This window comes from Simochromis diagramma, unplaced genomic scaffold (assembly GCF_900408965.1).
Source record: "Simochromis diagramma unplaced genomic scaffold, fSimDia1.1 OVJJ01000389.1, whole genome shotgun sequence".
NCBI lineage: Eukaryota > Metazoa > Chordata > Actinopteri > Cichliformes > Cichlidae > Simochromis > Simochromis diagramma.
The window spans coordinates 2,050,269-2,072,181 of NW_024387227.1; the positions used below are offsets into that span (position 1 = coordinate 2,050,269).

General features: G+C 38.8%; 1 protein-coding gene and 1 long non-coding RNA gene across 2 annotated transcripts in view; both read left to right on the forward strand.

The window, feature by feature from the left end:
- Nucleotides 1-21,913, forward strand: part of bsnb (bassoon (presynaptic cytomatrix protein) b) — a 77,685-nt gene that overhangs the window by 28,812 nt on the left and 26,960 nt on the right.
- LOC120746692 lies at nt 1,554-20,183 on the forward strand. Its single transcript, XR_005698912.1, has 3 exons — nt 1,554-1,563; nt 13,380-13,388; nt 19,809-20,183. It is a non-coding gene; the product is annotated as an uncharacterized LOC120746692 (long non-coding RNA).

The following is a 21,913-nucleotide window of genomic DNA, read 5'->3' on the forward strand; positions in this document are numbered from 1 at the left end:
AATATTGTTGGACATAAACCGGTCCGTGGCGCAAAAAAGGTTGGGGACCGGTGGCATAAACAACATGAAAGCATGGCTCCATCTTGCTTTGTAGAAGATAATTACATTAACTGAACGCGGGACACATGTAGAGAAAACTAGTGTCTAGAAATTGGCAAACAGAGGAAACGCAGAGAGAAAATTTACCTAAATTCACTGAATTATTTGTTTCAGCCGCTTGCCTACGTCATGCCAAACCATCTCCGGTAACAGATTGTTACATTTATCAAATGCATATTCTCTCGCAAGGAGAAAAAAAATTTCTAGCCTGTGGAAATCAGAAAACGCTTGAAGCATTCAGGAAGAAAAAAATATTTTCCGTCACATTATTAGTGACACAATGCATAATTCATCCAGAGCAAATTAAGCTGAGCTGCATTATATAAAAAAATAGCGAGCCCCTTTTTAATCTGCGATGAGATGATGATTGCCAGTGTCTATGCGAGAATGTGTTGAAGAATGGAGGAGGAGGAGAGGAAGGAAAGAGGTGAAAGATTGAGGAGGAGGAGGAAAGTGAGAATCAGTGATAATTAGTGAGAGGAAGCCAACTGTTTGTTATATTGCGGAATATTTCACATCAATTAGTGTTGAAAGTCATGTGTGGCTCTGAGTAAATAAGATGTCCTTGTTTTGGGAGGTTTCCTCCCCCTTTATTGCTTCTGAAGGAGATTAAAACAAACCCCCGTGTCATTGTCATCTCCCCAGAGTTTGGCTGTAAATAGAACATAGAATATTTTCACTGGAGTGTCTGCTGTTCAATCTGTTTCACAGTACACTGGATTTCAGTCCTTACTCCTGAATAACTCTGTGCTTCTGTCTCTCCTCCTGGTATCACAGTCTGCTAGTGAGGCAGACACGGCAGAGTGGATGTCATACTTTAGATCTTTCATGACTCAAAATACAGGTAGAGGTGTGACTGACATAAGAAATTACCTCTGACTTCCCAGCATTCTCACTTTAACATTACTTTAAAAAAACAAAACAAAACATGATTTCATTGTGTTTATACCCCATATGCCTATTTTTCCCCGTCCCCACGGTTGGTTAGATGTTCTCATCCGACCCTGTTTGCTTAAAATTGTCCCCATTGTTTATAATGTGAAAGAGGCCCAGAGTGGATATTTAGTCAAAAAGGAGCAAATTTCTCACAGAACTGCAGAAAAGTGTAGAGAAACAGAAAACATAGCTCATCAATAATTCAGTGAAGGAGAACATTATAAATAGTTCATGCAGTGTGCAGCAGTGAGAGAGCTGTGTTTGATTCCACATGTCACATAGGGTCAGTGTGTGTTGATGCATGTGTGCATGTGTGCATGTCTGCGTATTTGTGTCTGAGAGACAAGAACGCATAAACGCAGGTGTCCTGAAACTAGTTATTGTTTCTGGATATGTATTTGGACATTTAGACACAAATATTCAGGCCTCTATGAAAGAGTTGTTCCTTCTTTTATGGGAATGTGGCTTTTTGGCTGCTGGTTAATGCTCTAATTTTCTAGAGTATCGAGGTAGATCAGACAGACTTGTGTTTAATCTAAGCACATCCTGGTGATGTGTCACCAAAGTAAAGTTCAGCTGTGGTCTATTTTGGATCTGGTTTCAGTTCACGGTGGTTAGCGTAATAAAAAGCTGAAATAAAGTCAGAATTTAATAATCAACTTTTTGACATCAACATATGATATTTACCAGTTATAGTATACACTGTTACAGTCTCATTCTTTAATACGCACAGCTGTAGCAAGGCAGTAAAGAGGAAAAGACAGTCTGTTAAATGAAAAACCTGTATGGTAAATTGGCGCCTTTTATGCGCCTTCCACAGAGGATACAATAAACTATGCTGCTCACACATGAAGTGAATTTGCAGAAGCAGTTTTAGCTGTTAAAACAGGGCTGTTAGACATATGAACTGTGGGCCACATCCAGTCCACCAGAGGAGTGGATCTGGCCCACCAGCAGCCCAAGCAGTGTAAATTGTAATCATTAGAAATGGTTTTAATGCACATGTAATGACAGTAGATCAGTAGATGTTATAGTAGATGTCTCAAGAATGTAGTGTGGAAGTATTTTATTTTTATTTGTGCACTGTTGTGGTTCACTAAAGATCCAGTTAGGCTGTACATGAGTCATGAGCTGAAATTGGTGAGACACCTGCATTTTACATATGTTTAATAAAAAAGACTTGATTCGACTTGTGTTGCGAGCTATGCATGAATGAAATTCATATGAGTTATACAAATCATTGGTCTTCTTTTCTGGCTTTTCACCACAGGAGCCCGGTGTCCTTGAGTACACATCCTGCATACAGTGAACATATGTAGAACATGTAGTATTTGCGAATGTGTCACCGGACTGCAGGAACACAGTTGCTGCTTTCACACAGTGCGGCAGTGTAGCTGAACACACCATTCTTATTCTCAAACATGTTGGAAGTGTTTTCTGAAGGTTGGCACCAGCCTGTGTCTCCCTTAGGAGTCTCATCCAAAGCCAGATGGCTGGTGGCATCAGGCATCCAAGCCTGCCATGCTGAGCCTGGCTGCTTCCAAAGTGATGATGGTACGCCATCACAGATTCAGACACCCACCCGGCCTCGATCAGCTGCTCGCTGCCTTTTAATATTCTCATATTCCTTTATACTGCAAGTGCTGTGTGCCTAGAATAACCCAGTGCAGATAGGTTCTGGAGGAAGAATTACAATTTTCAGGTCCACATGAATCTTGCACATGTCATTCACGCCTGCACGTTTCTAGTAGGAGTGAATATGACTTAATCACAGCCACTGAAACACGATAATGGGGATTACAGCTACATGCAGCGAGGTCTGAATTTACAGTTTTAATTTCTCAATTTGTGAGCTGGCTGTTGAAAATTACAACATAAAAATATTTGTTTTATGTGTAATGTGGAGTCAGTAAGGACAACCAACAACAGCATTATTATTTTGTAGTTACTGTACACACAAAGGCTAATTTTTTACATTTCATATACTGAACTATGTTATTTAACTACTTTAAAATGCTAGTAGAATCTGGTACTTTCTAGCTCCACAAAGACAGGCACGTGTGCTTTTATGGATGCTCACACACGGAGCAAACCTTATTCGTCTGTTCTCCTCAGCTTAAAATGGCCCTTATGCCAAAAGTACATATATATTATGAAACACCTCATTGCTTGCTTGTACCTTATGATACCTTTGGATATTTCATCCCTTTCTCATATGTGACTATATGCAGATTAGGGTAGATTTGCCATATTCATACAGTAAAATTGTCCTGCTGACACGTCATTCTTCATTGTGATGCTCTGGTTGTTTTGTTCTCTTGTCTTATTTTCCACTTCGTGATGGATCTTTGCACGCACACTCCTACTCTTTGCGTTTCAATGAGCTCCTTGTTCCTTTTGCATTCCTCTTCCTCGTGTCTACACGAAGGAGTTGGGAACTGCTTGCTGTTGACACATTGATTGAACTGGCAATTGCTTCTGGTTGAATACCTTGCAGTTGACATTGCAACATGGGTACTCAGCACTCTTGATTTAGTCTGTGTTGTATTTATTTAGCCACAACAGAAGGACTAGCATTTTAAAACCTCCGCACATAATAAGAGAGTACTTAAAGGAGCTGATACGGAGGAAAAAAAAGAAACATAGAGATGAGTGTGTTTCTGTGTGCATGTTAAGGGGTTGAGTGGGGATTTGGGGTTGGGGTAGGTCGTAGAGGGAGCTAGTTGGGAATAGTACTAATCCATTTTGAGGGAGTTTGGTGGTCCCTTTGAGTAAAGAGCTTAACCCCAACACACCATTGTAAAGATCCACCCACACAAATAAGTGCCATCTGAGAATTGTAAGCCTTGTTGGGTGATTAAACTGAGACAATGCCATTTCTTACTTTGTTTGATAACCATGTTAGTATTGAAGAGGCTGTAAGAGGGAAATACCCTGTTCTTAATCACATAAACCCTGCGTTTCTAATAAATGGGTGCACTCTTAGCTTGAATTAAGATCAGTACAGTATACACTACAGTATGATAAAATTCAGTGTGTATGACTGTGCTGTGGATGACTTGAAGATGATGTGGTGTACAGCCATGACTGTTTCCTGTTGAGATTATGTGGCACCCAGCACAGATGGCTCGCTGGTTTGAAGGCTTAAATGCCACTCACTCTCATCCCTGGGAACTATGCGTTTGGAACCAGGCTCTGTGCTCAGACAGAGTTGCGTACTCTTTCCCTGAACTTCTGTATGCAGCAGATCTATGGAGACAACCAGAGGCAAAGCTCCCAGAGCAGCTTTTAGAATTCAAGTCTTTTTGAGATTTTTGACATTTTATGGCAACATTGTTTTGCCCGATTGTAAAGAAAAGAACAACAAAAAGTAGAAAAAGATAAGAGGAAAATGTCTAGCACGAAGCCGACACTGGGACTGCTTTGGTTTCCGCATTATTCTGCTGCATTTCTGCGCATTGCAAACGTAAATTTGTCTCTAGATGTCTTTGAGATCAGCTTTAACCTGTAACTTGCTCTACCTGCACCGGCTGTAGTATCAGTGCTTTTCATGAATAACTATATGAGGAGCACATGGACCATACTGAACTTGAATTACCCCTTCAGACCTTCTGGTTCTATCTTCAAATGCCCTTTCTCTCCTATCTTGTAAGCAAATGTGCTTTGAAGCCTACAAGGGGCCTCGGCACTGGCTTAATCACCTCTTCAAAACTCATCATCTTCAAGGCCTGATGGCTATGCTAACTAGCTTTAGCTATGCTCCAGGGATGTCTGGCAGTGTTGGGTCTATCATTGCTGTCAGAGCCACAGAGGTGGGCCAGTGCAGTCCTCCCATCTCTGCTACTGGGCCCTCCCGTCTTAACACATCACTTCACACGCCTCATTGGTGCTCCTGCTCTCTCTTCCCCTCAGCACCTCAGTCATGCGATTGCTCCCTAATGCTAGCATTAGGAAAGAAGGAGGGGTTAGCTGAATGCGCTCTATGCTTAGAGGCTGCAAATACTAAAAGCCTGGCAACACAAATGTGAGATTATAGGACAGGAATGTGTGGTTGTATGTCAGGGGAACACAAAAACCGAGCCAGGAAGAGGGAGAGCTATAATGAAAGGGAGCGGGAGATTGAGAGACAAAATGAAAGAGATAAAGCTCACTGATCGCTCAGATATTACATTTAACCCCTTGCTAATCTTCTCAGTGCTGCAGCTGTCGGGCAGCTCTGGAAATGACCAGATCAGTTAGTGATGGTCTGGGCTGCTGCCCTGAACAGCATCCCAACAACAAGTATAGCAAAAGCAGCCTGAGGATCTTTAGGCTCTTCTAAACAAATGGTGTTCTCACTGTCTCCATTAATGAAGACATCGGGACTCTGCTGCCGAGGAAGATGGAAGCTGTGTTTTTTTGAAAATTTTTTTTTTGATATAGTATTTTCTGTTTTGATCGTTGGAGAGTTGATCCCTGTTGACAGGATGCCACAGAGATGTGCAAAAGACTTGAGCCACCACTCGTGTCTCTATATTTTACCAGGGGATATGGGAAATAGATGCAGAGAAATGTGCAAACATACATGTAAATGCAGTATAAAAAGGGAAAAACAGTTCAATATCAGCAAACTTTCTTGTCATTTCTTTAAGAAGTCATCAGGAACAGTTTTTCTGGTCTCCTGAAGTGCATTCAAAGCACTTTGGATGTTGGCTGCCAATCCCACACTGTTTCAATAACATTAAGGTCTGCGCTCTAGGGAGGTTAATTCATGACTGATAGTGTTCCACTGTGTGTTTCTAAACGCTTATGCTTTTATTGCATTGGCAGCGTGTTTTGGCTCATCCTCATGCTGAAAAGTGAAGCCACTGCCAATCAGATGCTTTCGAGATTTCATGGTGGATCAAAGTTTGACAGATCCCCAAAACCACTGGCTGAAATGCAGACCCAAACCATCACAGAGCCTCCACCGTGTTTTACAGATGGCTGTAGACACTCACTGTTGTACCTCTCTCTTGAGCTCCTCTGTGCATATTGATGATGATTTAATCCAAAAATTCAAAATTTGGATTGAGATCATCATCATCAGATCTGTTGCCACTGATTTTCAGTCCAGTTGTTTTCTAAGTTGGCACACCTCAGCCTTTTCTCTGTTTCCCTGCATTAACCCTTTAAAATCAAGTATATTATATTTGATGTAAGTTTTTGTGAGCTTTTGAGACTCCTACATCATTAACGTGATTTTTCTTTTTCCCTCTGAAAAAAACAAAATAAATTGCACTGTACATTTTTACAGAATACATTTTTAAGAAATGCCTGATGTAGCAAATATGATACAAATTTAAACTTGCAAAGTTACTTTTCACCAGAAGGTTCACTAAAGACTCAATTTTCATGGTTTGGACTTTAAAGCGTTATGAATGGCTTCTTGACAGCCACCCTTCCACTGGTACCTGATGAGGCTTCAGGGAAAGCAATGAATTTAATATACTATGTTTCATATGGACACATCAGCCTCTTGAATTGCTTAAATGTATAATCATGAGAAAGAAATTTGCAACTTTTTCTTACATAAACTTTCTCCCCAGGACATTTTGTCACGTGTCAAGTTTAGTATTTTCTTATCTAATCCAACCTGTGTGAGCCCAGGCTATCTACAGCTAAGGTAAAGCACACATTGTGTCTCATTGTGGATCTTTTCATTAATTGAAATTGTCTAATCCTGTCTAAATTATGCCAGATCATATCTATAAAGCATGTAGATACATTTCTAATAGCCACATTTCATACTGCCTTGCAGACGCAGTCGGATGCATATAAGATGGCTCATCAACCTGCACGTGAGCCTACTGTAGAATTAGCAGACATATTTCTGCTGGACGTGTTCCATTAAAGCTGTCATCTTACTATGTTCTAGTGATAGATTACAGCTTGAGTGACTTGTTTTGAAGTCTTATGTGAGGTACATAAATTTTATTTGCTTGACTGCTAGCTGTGGCTTTCTCCGGCAGAAGTAACAGAAACTCATCTAAAATAAAACAGGACTTAGCAGACAGCCTGATTAACTTGTCCTGGGGACAGACATATGTGACAAGATGAGACGCATGACTAGCGTCGGCTGCCAACCACAGTGTAAAATAGGTTTGCTTGACAGCAGCTTGATTAACATTACTGGAAAACAGAAATGTGAGGTGTGACTTTTGTTTTTGTTACCATCTTTATTCTTTATTTGCCTTTGAGGTCTTTTGCAAAATGTGCATCTGACTCTTTAATCTTCATGGCATAACCCATCTTCTGTATGATGCTACCGCAGATAGACTATACGCTTATCGACTAGTACATGCATCTCACTTAATCTCATTTTGCCACACTGCAATTCTGTGTCTTTATTATCTCGCTGACATTAAGTCTGTTTGCTGATTAAATCCTGCAAAGGTTCAGAGCAGTGAGTAAGTCAAGAAATATAGCTGCGCAATCACAGAAGAGGGTAGTGAAGGAAGGTGAAAATAAGACACATCAAAGACTTTATTGTACTGACTGTGTTAGACAGTTTGGCCACAGAGAGTAGTGCATTCACTAAACTAAGTTGAGCTGTATGGCATCGCTGTGGGTGCTTTTAAAGCAAGATTGCAGAGGGATAAACACTGCAATTCATCTTGAATATTCTCAGGGCAAATTAACAGAGCTGGGCTAAAAGGCTTAACTGTGAAAGGAAAGAAAAAAAGAAAAACATGAAACAGTCAGATGCCTTTCTTGCCTTCAGAACAGCCTCAGTCATCCTTTGAATGCTGTCTTACAATTCCTCAAGTGTAAGAAGGAGGATATTAGATTGTTCTTGTCCTCTAGGGATGAAAGAGGTGGACTGAAAGAATCTGTCACGATGATTGAGTTATATTTAGCAGGGGTGGAGGCGACAGATTAGCATTATTACTGTACTGGCTTTTTATAGAAATATGTCCTTCCCCCTACCTTATATTACAATGCGTTCAGTTCATACTGTAAGCATGTGGACATTTTGTTCTTTGGGGTCTGTGCTACAGGAGATTAAATTGAAAACGAAATAATGGGTACGTTCGGCTTTAATTTGAGAATCCTGCACAGCGGCAAGAGTGTGACAGTTAAAACATTTATTAAACACTTGGCTGTTAAATAAAAAAAATGATCAGAACCAAGAGTTGGATATGTTTCTTTTCTAAAGATGGATAAGTGGAATAAGACAGGAAGAGCTACCACTTTGTGATTGGAGGCAAGTAGGAGATGTACATGTACATGTCACTTGGTCAGGAGCTAAAAGAAGACTTTATAATTATAAGCTTGGAGGATTCACCAGGAAATGCACCAGAAAATGTCTGGCAAAGTATCAAAAACAACAAAAACAGCAAAAGACCAAGCTGCGGTTCACAAAAAATGCCAAACTGTGAAAGGAAGTGCTACAGACTAAAAGAAAAACAATAAAATAAAGAACAAATCAAACCTCTGTGCTATGGTGGAAAATGAGAGTGGGGAGGAAAAAGAACAAGTCATGAACCAGTGAATCCTTCAGTGAGCTGCAGACTAAGTGAGGACTGAAGAAGGCACAAAACATCTGTTAATGTCTTTGTGCCAGTCAGTAGGGCCAGTTATCACTGCAAAAGACTTTCCATGAAGCATTAAATATGAATAAAAACACTAAAAACAGTACCATGTCTGTACATGTTTATATCAACCTGAAGATGAATCCGTCCAACAACATTCTGTACGAGTTTTATGTGGTGCAGGCTATTTTGGCTGAGCCAGCTGAGTATGAGAGTTTGCAGTGATTCAGGAGAGACACGAGGGAATTTACTCCTTTTTGTAGGTCACCTTATGAAATGAACGCTCCTGTTTATTAAACAAGCCAAAGAAAGCAAGACCTGACAAGTTGAAAATGAAGCACATAAGTTCTTAACAGAAGACTTAACACAAAGTGGACAACTGATTTATCTTAAAAAGGAGCAAATAAAAAAGTGTTGTCCTCATGAAGATATAACAAATATTGACTAATCTCAGACAAGCTGGTAAGAAACTAAAGAGTATGAGGGGTGGAGAGCTCTGTAACTGTCTGCGCATAAAATCATTTGCAGTCTTTAGAATACCAGATATATATTGAAATGATCGAATTGTATATTTGTATGTTAATCTGTAAATAATTGATGCATAAATGCGTACATACAGTCAAGTCCATAATTGGTTGGACAAACACACCATCACCACAAAGACACCCCTTTAATTCGAGGGGTTTTATAGAAGTCTTGAATTAACTATTTAGGAATCACAGCCATTTTTGTATGCAGTCTCCAATTATCTGAGGCTCAAAATTAATTGGACAGACTAAAATAATTTGAAATTATAAGTATTTGTTTTAATACTTGGTGAAAATCATTTGCATTGAATGAAGGCCTGTGTACAAATGCCATGCTTCTTCCCTTTCTAAGTTAAAAATATTTTGTTTAACCATGTTTTGGTTTGTTGTTGATACTTTCGTTAATTAAATCTATTCTGTATATTAACTTATTTTTAACTTTTATGGCACTTATTTATGTTTCTTATTTATTTATTTAGTGCACAGCAATTTGTGACAACTTTAATAAACATTAATAACCATAAACATACTAAATATTACTTACTTGATGTTGAGAGACCTTTACTCCAGGTGCCATCCCTTGTTACTACTTGTTACTAGTACCTCTCAGTGGGTTGAGGTTAGCTGACTTGTTTTTGACACTGAAGAATATCTCATTGCTTTCTTTTGAGGAACTCTTGGGCTGCTTTTGCAGTGTGCTGTGGGTCATTTTCTGTTTGCACTGTTTAGTCCTGCCCGATAAGTTTGCAGCATCCGGCTGAGTCTGAGCAGAGAGCAGAATTTATCCTGATACGTCTATCAGCAGTCACGTCTTCAATTAGCCAGTCATACATGCCCATGCTATAACATTGCCTCTGAAACTGAAACTGAACTGAAACTGACACTATGCCTTAACATTGCCTCCACCATGTGTTTTCTCTGTGTTTACTGTTTTCTCCCCATCATCCTGGTACAAATTAATCTTGATTTCTTCTGTCCAAAGAACTGTTTTTAGAATCACTGTAACCAGCGGGTTGCACCTTGTTATAAAGCCTCTGTATTTCCATTCATGAAGTTGTATCATGATTATAGACTTTGACAATAACACGAGTGTTTTTAACTTCATTAGATCTAGTGAAGTTATTTTTCTTAACCATGAAAACGATTCTGTCATCATACTCTTCAGTTGTCTTCTGTCATCTTTCAGGCCTTTTGCTGTTTTTGAACTGGTGAGTGCATCCCTGATAGGTTTATTTTGTTTGTTCAGCCTAATGATGATCTCCCCCTATTTAAAATTACAGTTTACACTTCACTGTGTAAAGCTATAACGGAATCAACTATGAACAAGGCTCGGCTGGCTGTGAAACTCAGTTAAATTAATTCTGAGCCTCTGATAAGAGGAGACATAATGCAAAACAATGGCTAGAATTGTTGAAGAGTGCAAACAAACAATGCTAAATTTTATAAACTCCTTGAATTAAAGCTGTACTTTAATTAAATGCAATTTTTTTAAATATAAGAAGCAAAACTATACAAATGACATCTTTGTCTGACACATTATGGACCACCACTTTGCTGGGTTGAGCTACTACTTAACCCAGCAGAGTCTCGCTTAAAATCACTGGGTGGGATCCTTATTGCGTGGTGGTCGTTGGTGGGGGAAGTATTCACTTAACAGTTAAATGTATGATTTATCCCAGTGCAAAAGCCCTGTGGAATATTTTTACAATTATTAGATCGATTATATTGGAATTGTGCTCCAGCTGTGTTGGAAGATTGCTCTAAATCGTTATCAAAACAACTGACAGCTATCTGTCAATAGACTAAACAATAAATCTGATTTATGTTGATTGTTTTTGTATGAATTGTATTAATCTGTACATATTTTATAAGGTCTTCATGTGTTTTATATGAAAAAAGTGCGAAGAACCTAGTAACTAGTGCCATTAGATAAATGTAGTGTAGTAGTAAAAAATGTCTTGGAGAAGTGTAACGCCTAAGTACATTCCACTCCTGGTGGTACTATGTAGGCTATAGCTAATGAGACAGGCAGGCAGGCAGAGCAGCACAGAGCTTGACAGCATGAGTCTGAGCTTAGGGCAACCGAAATCCTGTAGTCACAGAAAACTGTCTCCACAAGCACTTACAGATTCGCCACAACAAAAGACGATATAAGATCACATTTAAAAGGGCGCCAATTGAGAGGAGCAAAGTCCTTGGGCTTTTCAAGCCTTTTTTTCTGAATGCTTAAAGTGATGCTTGAAGAAGTATCTCTTAAACTAAACTCGTACACCTAATACGTTTACTAACTGTTCTAATTTGGATGCAAATTCTTTGCTTGGCACTCAACTTGTAATTTTATACCACAGTTTAACAGGCGTGTTGTACATTCAAACACAGCACTCCAGAAGACAAGCTGGTGAGCTCAGAACAATATTCCATGTGCTGTGCCTGCAGTTATGGCCTGATCCACAATGCCTAGGTTTTTTCCTAGCACTGCAAGGTTACCTTTTTATGTATTTGTTTTTAATTGAAGAGTATTAAGCTGTTTAGAGGAAAAGAAAATGCACGTTTTTTTTTAAAACTACACATCAATACTTTATTTTTCACAAAATTTCATTGCCCTGAAACACAGAACGAGCCAAAACCTCACAGTGTCTTTCACTGATATTCTTGTTAGTGCTCAATAACAATAATGCTCAATAACTGATTTCTTTTGCATGAGATGCATAGTTCAATTTAATTCAGTTCAATTCAATTTATATAGAACCCCTTCACAAAAGCAGTCGTCTCATTATAAGGTAGAGACTCTACAATAATATAGCGCAATTATAATACTTTTCACATTTGAAGTTAGGATTTGTGGTTATTATGTAGGGTTTTGCAGAAAGAGCCAGTAGTTTTAAAAGTAGTGTCAAAGCAGTTATGTTTACAGACATGTTACTGAGTCACAAGTTTTCATATAATTCACTCTCAATAATGACTAAGACTGAGTACACTAAGGTTTTGAGTAAGAGGCAGATCTGTCTGTCATCAGCAGTGGAATGGAACAAGACTTTATGCTGCGGAATAATGTGGCCCATAAGGAGTACATAGATCCCCTGTTCAAATGACTGCTGTGAGGCAGACATCACCTAACACAACACAGAATTTTCAAACGTTAATGTAATAATAAAGAAAAGCTTATTCCCACACACAAAATCCTGGCAAAAGGGTAGTGGTAACATTCCCCTGCTCACATTTGTGTCTGAAAACATACATTTTGGACACTTCTGTATTTCGAGCTCCCTGCTGAGGCAAGATTGCCTCACCAATCAAATAAGTCTGCATGTGTGCTGGGCAAGAAAAAGCACCTGTTGTTCCTGCTGACATGAATAGAAAAAGACAGAATATGTAAATAAAAAGCAGGAAACATGACCTGACCTAGTGCTGCGCAGCTCCCAGAGGGACAGCAGAGACACACATTATTGATTGCAGATGACGCACTATTGTCCTGCAGCAACACACTCTGCTGGAGAGGCCATGAGTCCCCCTCTCATAGAAAGTTATTTCCCATATAGAGTGCCACTGTTTTGGAAAATATTTATCCTGCACTCTTAGCACCTTGGTAATGTGCTTGTTTGTACACTGGTCATGTTATGCAGTCGTGAAGTTATTAAGCCATTATGGTCTGCTTAAATGCCCAATCTATGCAAAAAATAGATATATTGGCTCTATTTACTTTAATTACATTACGTATGACTCTGCCAGACTAACCATTTTATGAGTGCTAATTTTTAGTCAGTTATCCTACCAGCGTCCACATTAAAACATTTACTGACAGTAATGGTTGTTGCATGACACTAACGTGAAATCTTGCACATTCATGGTTCACAGGGGACAAATTAGTCGTTTTGACTCATCTGTTTATCCAGTGCTTTTGTGGATAAAAGCATATCTGCAACTCAAATCATATCCCAATCAGTCTGCTGGGGATGACATGCAGGAAATTGTCTGGAGCAGACTCAAGCCCAGGCCCCTGCAGTAGCCTGTTTTCATATGGGTGCCTGCTCTACCAGGTGAACTGTGCATCTTCTTAGCTGGTTTTAATGTCAAAGCGAGGTTGCTAGGTAGTGAATTTAATCTTTCTGGGATTTGTTTAGCTGAGTGGGACATTGCAATAACAGCGGATCTGACAGTCATTTTGTAAAAAAGCTTATAAGGTGTATAAAATAAATAAAGTATAACTATCTATTTGTAAGTGTAAATTACATTTCATGTCTACAAATAGAAAACTGCTGGCAAGGCTCTTGCAGTACTTCAAGTATGGACAGTCCTGCCACATCATCTGTCTTACATTGAATATAAGTCTCTTCTTGTATTTTTCTAACTTGAACAGCATTCAGCATTCACACTTTCAGTATAACCTTTGCCTTTATTCTAAATCTAAAATCAGCTCAGTGACTACTTAGACACCAGATGTTTGGCCTTGTAATACTGAAACAACAGCATTCATTCAGAGCAACATAATGTGAAGACCTGCAAAACTCCTTGTCATGACCATTTAACCATTCCTCTGTGTCGGATGGTATATGACTGACAGTGACTGTACTTGAGTCCTGCTTGCTCAGTAGATGATCCTTCATTTCCTCTCTAATCCACAAGCTTCACCACGTGTCCCCATTGAAGGAGTCCCAGGGGATTGACCTATATACCTGCTGACTCTTACTGACATGTCACAGTCGTGGCACTGCCTGGCACACTGCTGGGACATGTGCTCAGTCACGCTTTCCATTGCACACTTAGTATCTTGACCTGCTGTTCATTCAGACTCCTCACATTAGAAATATAATCTAATAGTGCTTTTAAAGATTGCCCCGCTAATCTTTGACTCTCATCAATATTTTGCTTGAGGATAATGTAATTATTGCTATGGGGCTACTTGGAATAAATTATATATAAAGCACAAAAGACTGAATACAAACTTTTTCAATGTAAGTCTCTGTTATTTGAGTGCATATGTAGTGTGTCTCAGGGTTTATTATACCTTTGCTGGTACTGATCATATGTGTGTCGACATGTCTGGGCACCAAACTGTGTGTAATGTATTTCCCCAGTCAACGTAGGCTCACCCTGTTCACACCTGCTTGGCAGCTCGCCCCTGTGCACGCGTTAGTTAATAATTCACACTGACCCTCTGCTCCCATGACCTTCACTTGTTACGAATTAATTATGACCTCCTCCGTCGCATGCCTCATTAATCTCTGCGAGACACAGAACGCGAAGGATTATTATGATGGTTGCTGCCTTTGTTGCTACATAGCGACACTTTGAATTTCAGTACTCTGTAGTTTCTTTGATGGTTGATGTGGCCACTTCTTTTGTTCCGCTTTGTCACAAATAATTTATATTCAGCCAGTGACCAAGGCAGTTTTGATGGGGAAAGATGTCAAAGCTGTTGTTGAATTACTTGGAAATAACTAATATGTAACAGGCAATAGGCAAAGTTTGACGTTTTTAAATAAAACTTTGGTGAGGAGGATTACACACGATGCGTGACTGTGTTTCTGAGAATATTTAATACTAGATGTCATGCTTCCACTTCCTTACTTCCCTTGCACAACTTAGTATCTTTCTTTTACCATTGCCTCCCCCTTTGCGTCTTTTGTTTTGGCTTGGAAACAGCCACTATAATTCAGATCTGCTAAACAATAAGAAATGTCAGGCTTTATCCTCTGCTTGTATATTAGCCACGGCGTGCTGCTTAAATATTCAAAAACCAGGAGTTGTGTCAAGGAATGGCCACCTGAAATGGGATAGGATAGGGATATGTCTGGGATAGGGCTTTTCGTTTCTTTCTCGTAATGAGCACCTAAAATATTATATCTCAGTGAGGTGTGTGAGTGCATCTAATGACAGTTGACATTTCTTGCTCACAGCTTGTGTTCTAGTTCCTGGCAGAGAGACCATGTGGGGCACAGACTCCCACTGGGAGCTGGCTGACAGTAAGAGGTGTATACAGAAGTTGTGTAAATTGAACACAGTGCTGCCTGCGCATGTGTTTCTCTTCTTTTTGTCCAGCACATTAAAGTAGATTGATGTGCATGTATATGTGTGTCAGAAGTAAAGTGGGAAAGGGGCGTGCAGATGTCAGCACCAGTTGTGCAGGGACTCAGAGCCAGGATAAAATTAAAAACCCTGGTGTTAAACACGCAGCCTACTCTAAGTGCAATATTTAGCAGGATGCTCAAATGCGAGTTAGTGAGTGTACTGTTCGTTTTTCAGCTCTGCACGTTCATGTTGTTGTGTGGGTGTGTATGCTCCCACAGGGGCTCCATTTCTCTCCTTGAAATTGTGCACACTCTGGCTCCCTCCATGGGTAGGGATGGTTAAATCTCTCCACACAGTTGAGTTGAGTTGAGATAACTCACCAGCAGCTTGGTCTGTAGGTTTGACATTATTTACATGCACACACATAGCTATTTCAGTACAGTTAAACAAAAAGAATTATGAACGGCCGATTTTGAAGCAGTCTTAAATTCATGGATCCCCCCCTTTTCTTTAAACTCTCCTCACATCTTTTTGAAAGCTGGTATGGTCAAAAAAGCTTAGAAAGCTAGAGAATGCACTCATTAGTTCATTTGCAGATTAAACAAAATATGCAAAGTGAAACTAATTGTCAATTTGGTTTTGTAAAAGAGGGTAAAAACAGGAAAAAAGGATGAAATATTATCGACCTGCAGCTGTTATGAATAGAAAGCAGACCCTTTTTAAAATTCTACGGTTTTACAAGTGCCAGTTTAAAGCCACATTAGCAAACAGTTTAAAAGTAAACAACAACAAGTGCCACATTACACTCATTACATAACACTCAAGATAAAGCTAAGTCCTCCCTTAGTGTTTCCATAGGAGTTAAGAGTGTAAGTATCAGCTGCTAATCAAACGCACTTGATAACTGATCATCAGCAAGTGTGTTTACCATTATGAAATCAGAAGTTTTGGCAGTTTGCTAGTTTGGATCATTCAGGTGTGTTAATACAATGGCAAGGTCAAAAGACATCAGCAGTGATCTTAGAGAAGCAATTGTTTATGTCCATCAATCTCAGATAGGTTTTAAGGAAATTTCTAAACAATTTGAAGTCATTCATTCTGCAGTGAGAAAGATTAGTCAGAAAGTGGAAAACATTCAAGACAGCTGCCAATCTTCCCAGGAGTGTCCCAGCAAATTCGCTCTCTAGTTAGCTCAGTTAGCTGGCTAAAATGTGAATGCTAACAACAGTGCCATTCGAAAAACACTGAAAAAGTATGGCTTTTTGGGAAGGCTTTGCTCTTTTTTGTAAAAAGAACACAGCAGCACAGCTTAGGTTTTCAAAACAAACAAATCACAAGACTTCTGTAACTATATGCTTTGGACAGATGGGACCAAAGTGGAGATGCTTAGCCATAACGCTCAGCATCATGTTTGACAAAGCCAAAAACAGCATATCAGCACAAGCACTTCATATGAACTGTTAAGCACAGTGGTGGAGTGGTGATGATTGGGGTTTATTCTGCAGACACAGACCTGGGCACTTCATTGAGTAGACCATGAACTCCTCTGTATACCAAAGTATTCTAAAGTGAAATGTGAGGCCATCTGTCAGACCACTAGAACTTGTCTGGAATTGGTTTATGTAGCAAACCAATGGTTCCAAGCACAGCAGCAAATTTACAACAGAATAGCTGAAAAAGAAATGAATTAAGGTGTTGCAATTTCAAAGTCCAGACCTCAACCTGATTGCGATGCTGTGGGTGGGAACTTATCAGAGCTGTGTATGAACAAATACCTGCAAACCTCAGTGAACTAAAGCCCCATTAATCTGAAGTGTATTCACCGGTACCTAATATTAAGATCTGGTAAGGACTAGAACATTTTTACTTGGGTCTTAGAATAGTTTTTTTTTTACCATGACTCTACAGTGTGCTGTTTCATATAATCCAGCATTGTTTTGCACATTTGGTGTCCTAGTTAAGTGCTCATACAATTTTATGAGCTGTTGTTACAGAAAAAGACAAAACTATACTTAAATGCTTGTAAATTCATATTTTTGTGTCAACAGTGCATCAGGTGAAAACTTGAATGTACAATGGTAAAGCTTTTTCACTCCAGAGTGATTTATCGCTCCCAAACTTTTGGTATGGCTTTACCTGTCATTATTGTTTTGTGTCCCCGAGCTTTGTTGTTCTGTTCAGAAAAGGCATTGAGGAGTTGGTGGAGACCAAAACAAGACTAAAAGGACAGCAAATGTTTCTGCTTGATTCACCAGGTGAACAGAAAAATAACTGCCAATGATCTGGATAATGTTGAGTGCTGTTTGCTGCTCAGCTGGTTGCTAACCAGTTTCACCAGTTCTGCATTATAGCATTAGTGTTGTGTTTCTGCTGCCCCCAAGTGGTCTTCAGTGTATCCACATCCGTATAATTGCATTCATTTCAAACGACTTTCTGCAGAGATGCCTTTTCCCCCTTGTTTTGTGTAAAATAAGACAATTTTTTGTGCTTCATAATTGTTTTTTATTACTTCAAGAATCCTTCTATTGCCTGGAGGTGCTGTTTTTGAGTTTTACTGGATCTTTCCAATTGTAAGAAATTGTATGTAATTCAGAAAACCAATTTCTTAAGTAAATGAGCCGCCAATAAAAAAAAGCACTATTAAAGTACTTTTAGTTGTCATTTACATGCACTCTGTAAGTCTTGGTCCCTGTTACTGGTTTGCTGTCAGGGTAATATAAGCTAAAATATGAGTGTAATATCAATAGAAGTTTTTTTTTTCATGATTTTTTTTTATTTTGTAACTTTATGCTCCAAAATATCAATACAGACTTGTGCATCTGCAGTCATAGATGCACAAAAATGCTGTACACACATTGTGCGAGTGATCAGGGCTTTAATGTCTCAGCAACCTCCAGTGAGAGTGGGATCAACCTAAGAGAATGGGATCAATCTGTCTGACCTTTTCCTTGTGGTAACCTACACTGTTCAATTGCTCATTATTTTGACAGTGAAAGGGCAGCTTTTCCGACTGTGAGCTGTCTGGATGGATGAAACATTACTACAGCATCCATGTTCACACTATGCACCTTTGTCTCATGACAGAGTCCGATTCACACAGTTACTACTCACCTACCTACACCTCGATTTTCTAGATATATTAAGTAATATATGCCAAAGAGACCTGCAACTGTGGAGTAAGACAGGAACAACACAGTTATTGTTTTTTCAGGAATGATTAAGTGGCCACAAGAGCACAGAAAACTATAGACTTAATATTAAAAGATTGATGTATCCGCTGTGACATCACCCATCATTTTTATGAAGTTAATTTTAGCTTTGTGTGCTTTTTTATGTTATTTATTTATTTGTTGGATTTCTTGTTGTTTGTAATAATTTTAATTAAATTAACTGTTTCACAGTTTAATGTGGCCTCCTGTTTTTGAGAGGAACAAATTGCTGTAAACACTCTGTTTAGACATAAAAAAAAATTTGTCTCTTGATTGTAGACTTCTTAAAAAATAAATCCAAAATTGTGCCAAAAGTGGCCAGATTTGGAAACTGTTGTGGAGGGCCACACCAAGAAGCTGAACTCAGTTCTGTTCTATATGACTTTTATCTCTACTGGTAAGAGTAGATGTTACAAATAGGAAATAGAAATGTGAAATTGGAATAGTAAAAACAATATTTTAGCACTTTTTAATCAACCTTCCTGTTTTCTTCCATTTCTTCCCCAACATAATTGAGCATGAACTCCATGAATTCCCTGTTGCAGTCCTTGTCATTGAGTGCTTTACTGCCAGCTCCTCCATAATCTAACTCTTTTGTTATCCCATGTACAAAGATGAGTACCTTGGCTGTGTTGCAGACATTACAGCATGTGTCCAGAGCTAAGGAGAAAAAAGGCCAAATTGTCCGCTTTGCTTTTAAACTGAAGCTCCAGAATTGCAGAGGTGTTTTTCATTCATCTCATTTCACACGATATCATTGCAAAACGTGTAATTGACACGCTTGTCCACAGTGCCCATTTCACGCTTTGCCTCTACAAAATGTGAAAAGGACACGCATGCAGAAGTTGCAGTAAGCTGCAGTAACAGCAGAACGAGATATTTTATTTCAAGCCAACATGAAAATAATAATGGGAAAGTGTTTAAACAGACATTATTGACACATTTACATGGAAATACGTATTAGCCGCCTAGCTTTACAATTTCTTAAAGACCCTAGAGTGCACTGCATACATTTTTTGCTCGATACCGACTTTGTGGCTTTAATTAGTGTGAATGCTTGAAAAGCATTCACAGTATTGTTCTTCTAATCTTTATTCTATTTTATTATTATTATTATTATGGATTCCGTACGTTTTTTGTAATCCCACTACTTCAAAACCGTTCAACTTAGAAAAACCATTCAAACACCGTTAGATTCCTATTCTTTTGGACAACACTGCTTCTATTTTTCTCATTTTTAACATTTATATTTCTAATTTTATTCAACTTTTTTCAACAAAAATTTCCCATGTATTTCAATGGAGAGACCCTTCAAATTCTCATTCAACTTCCTCCTCTTTAAACTGTATCTACTTCCACATACATTGACATAGAGCCACCATTCAAACTTTAAAACGAAGACACGACATTCAACCATTCAACTTGTATTTATCTTTTCAATATCTATTATACTTTTTCTTCAGTTCCAGTTTAAGTTTCATGATGTTTTTTCACCCGTTTCAGAGTTTATAATGGGTGTGTATGGGACGGAATGTTGCCGCTAGAGTGAGACAGCTCAACTGCTAGAGTGAGAGGAGCAAAAAAATTAATCTTAAAATCTTTTTTAAAACTGCTGCTGTGTCCACAGCGTTTGCTCTACAGGTATGATTTTACCCCCAAAACGTAGCCATCGCTGTCCTCTTTCGTCCAATGTGTTTACTATTGTACTAGGTGTTATGGTTCTTTCATAAATGTCACCAATGCACAGCCTCCTCCCTCCAACTCTTCCATAGACTCTAATGTTAAATTGGCTCAGAAGGTTCGTTTGAAAATCAGAAGAGCATGGTGTCTTTCCACTGTCACCACGTCCATATAATAAACTCCACAGGCATGAAAACTGAGAATTCAGTAGACTAGAAGCTGCTGTCGCTCACGGTGAAAGAATTTTGTCAATACGACTTGTACTTTTCATTTGGGAACGATTTGTTTCGGCCTGACTTTTCTGTTCATTTTAAGCAGCAAAAGTGAGGTGCATGTCTGTGTCCGTGTGTATGGAGCCATTGGGTGCGGTCACTATAGCAACCAGGCTCACACCTGCCTGCTTAACGAGCTCTGCCTGCCACTGTACCAAGATTCATCTTAAGCACTTCTCTTTCAACTGCTGCTGTGTCCACAGTGTTACAGCCATCATTTTACCCTCAAAACGTCGCCATCGTTGTTCTCTTTCCAACACAGTGTCTTTCAAAGCTCAGAAATGTCAACTTTTTAAACGGTGTGGATCCAAGTGGAGGGATCACATTTTAGTCATTCAGTGATTCAAAGAATATGAACTTTTAATATTCATTCAGATGTTTTCTGACTCTAAATGTTCTTTTCTCATTTCTTAGCTTTTTCTAATTTACATTTAAAACATTTTCAGCTATTTTCCAACTTCTTCTTCTATGTTAAACGTCAGCTTTTACCACTTAGGCACTTTTATTTTCAATTTAAAAATTCTGTTTTTTTTCATCTAATTAAACATTTTTAACTTAGAATTCAAGCATTATTCCTTTCAGTGCAACTTCCATTCGTGGACGGCTTCACACTGCAGTTTCTTCAGCATGCACTGTTGTTAAACATAATGCCTCCCCCTGTCCTAAATGCAACTTCTGTCATGGGACCGGTTGGAACTGCTGGTCTCACCCATTACCCTCATTTGCCTGTAACTGTTGCTTGGTTCATAGATTCATCTGGGAGGGAATTCATCTTCAAATGTTCTTATTCTTGGGGTATATTTTTAGTGAAATCACAAAGCTGGTCTCACTGCCTACCATCCTCTTATGTGAAAGCATTGTTAAAAATCATTAGAAAATAATAGATATTCTGCTACAGTTGATTCCTACATATTAAACTAAGACAACAGTCTACATTGACAGGTTTTTATTTACTTTCGTGCCGTGAATCATCTGCAGCGTGTTGCCGTCTTTTACCAAGATCTGTAAATCTCTGTTCAGGTAACAAGGTGACCCTGTTCTACAGCAGCATTTCTGAGTTTGAGAGTTAATAAAAATGTGAAATTTACTTGGTCCCGTAACGCGTTCTAAAGGATTTTGGATCACAGGTTCTAACAGATTAGGGCTGATCTTTCCATAAAGGAATGTGGAGGCTTAAACTTTGTCAAATGCAATTTTTAAGCCTTAATAATTTAAGGCAGAGAAATGCTTTAATTTAATGTTTTTAAAAATCAAGTCAGACACAATGGTACAGAACATATTTATTTATTTATTTTGTGTACCAGGCTGCTATATATGTTTATTTCTCCTGTAAATATGGGTATTTTGACATATCTGTGGGATATAGGGTTAGGGTTTTTGGTGCTGTCCTCAAGTGGCCATTCCAGGAAGTGCAGTTTTTGCGAGTTTGACTTTGACATTATTGATTTTTCAGTCCCAAAATTTGAAATTTTTGGGAAGGATATACAAACAGACAAACTTCAATCAAAGAAAATATTCTTTCAAGTTATGTAGAAATGCATGACCTATAAAACAGAATCTCAAACTGTGTATACATACTAGTATTGCTAGAAGTGAGAGCAGTCTTAAAAAATGTGTCTAAATTTAAA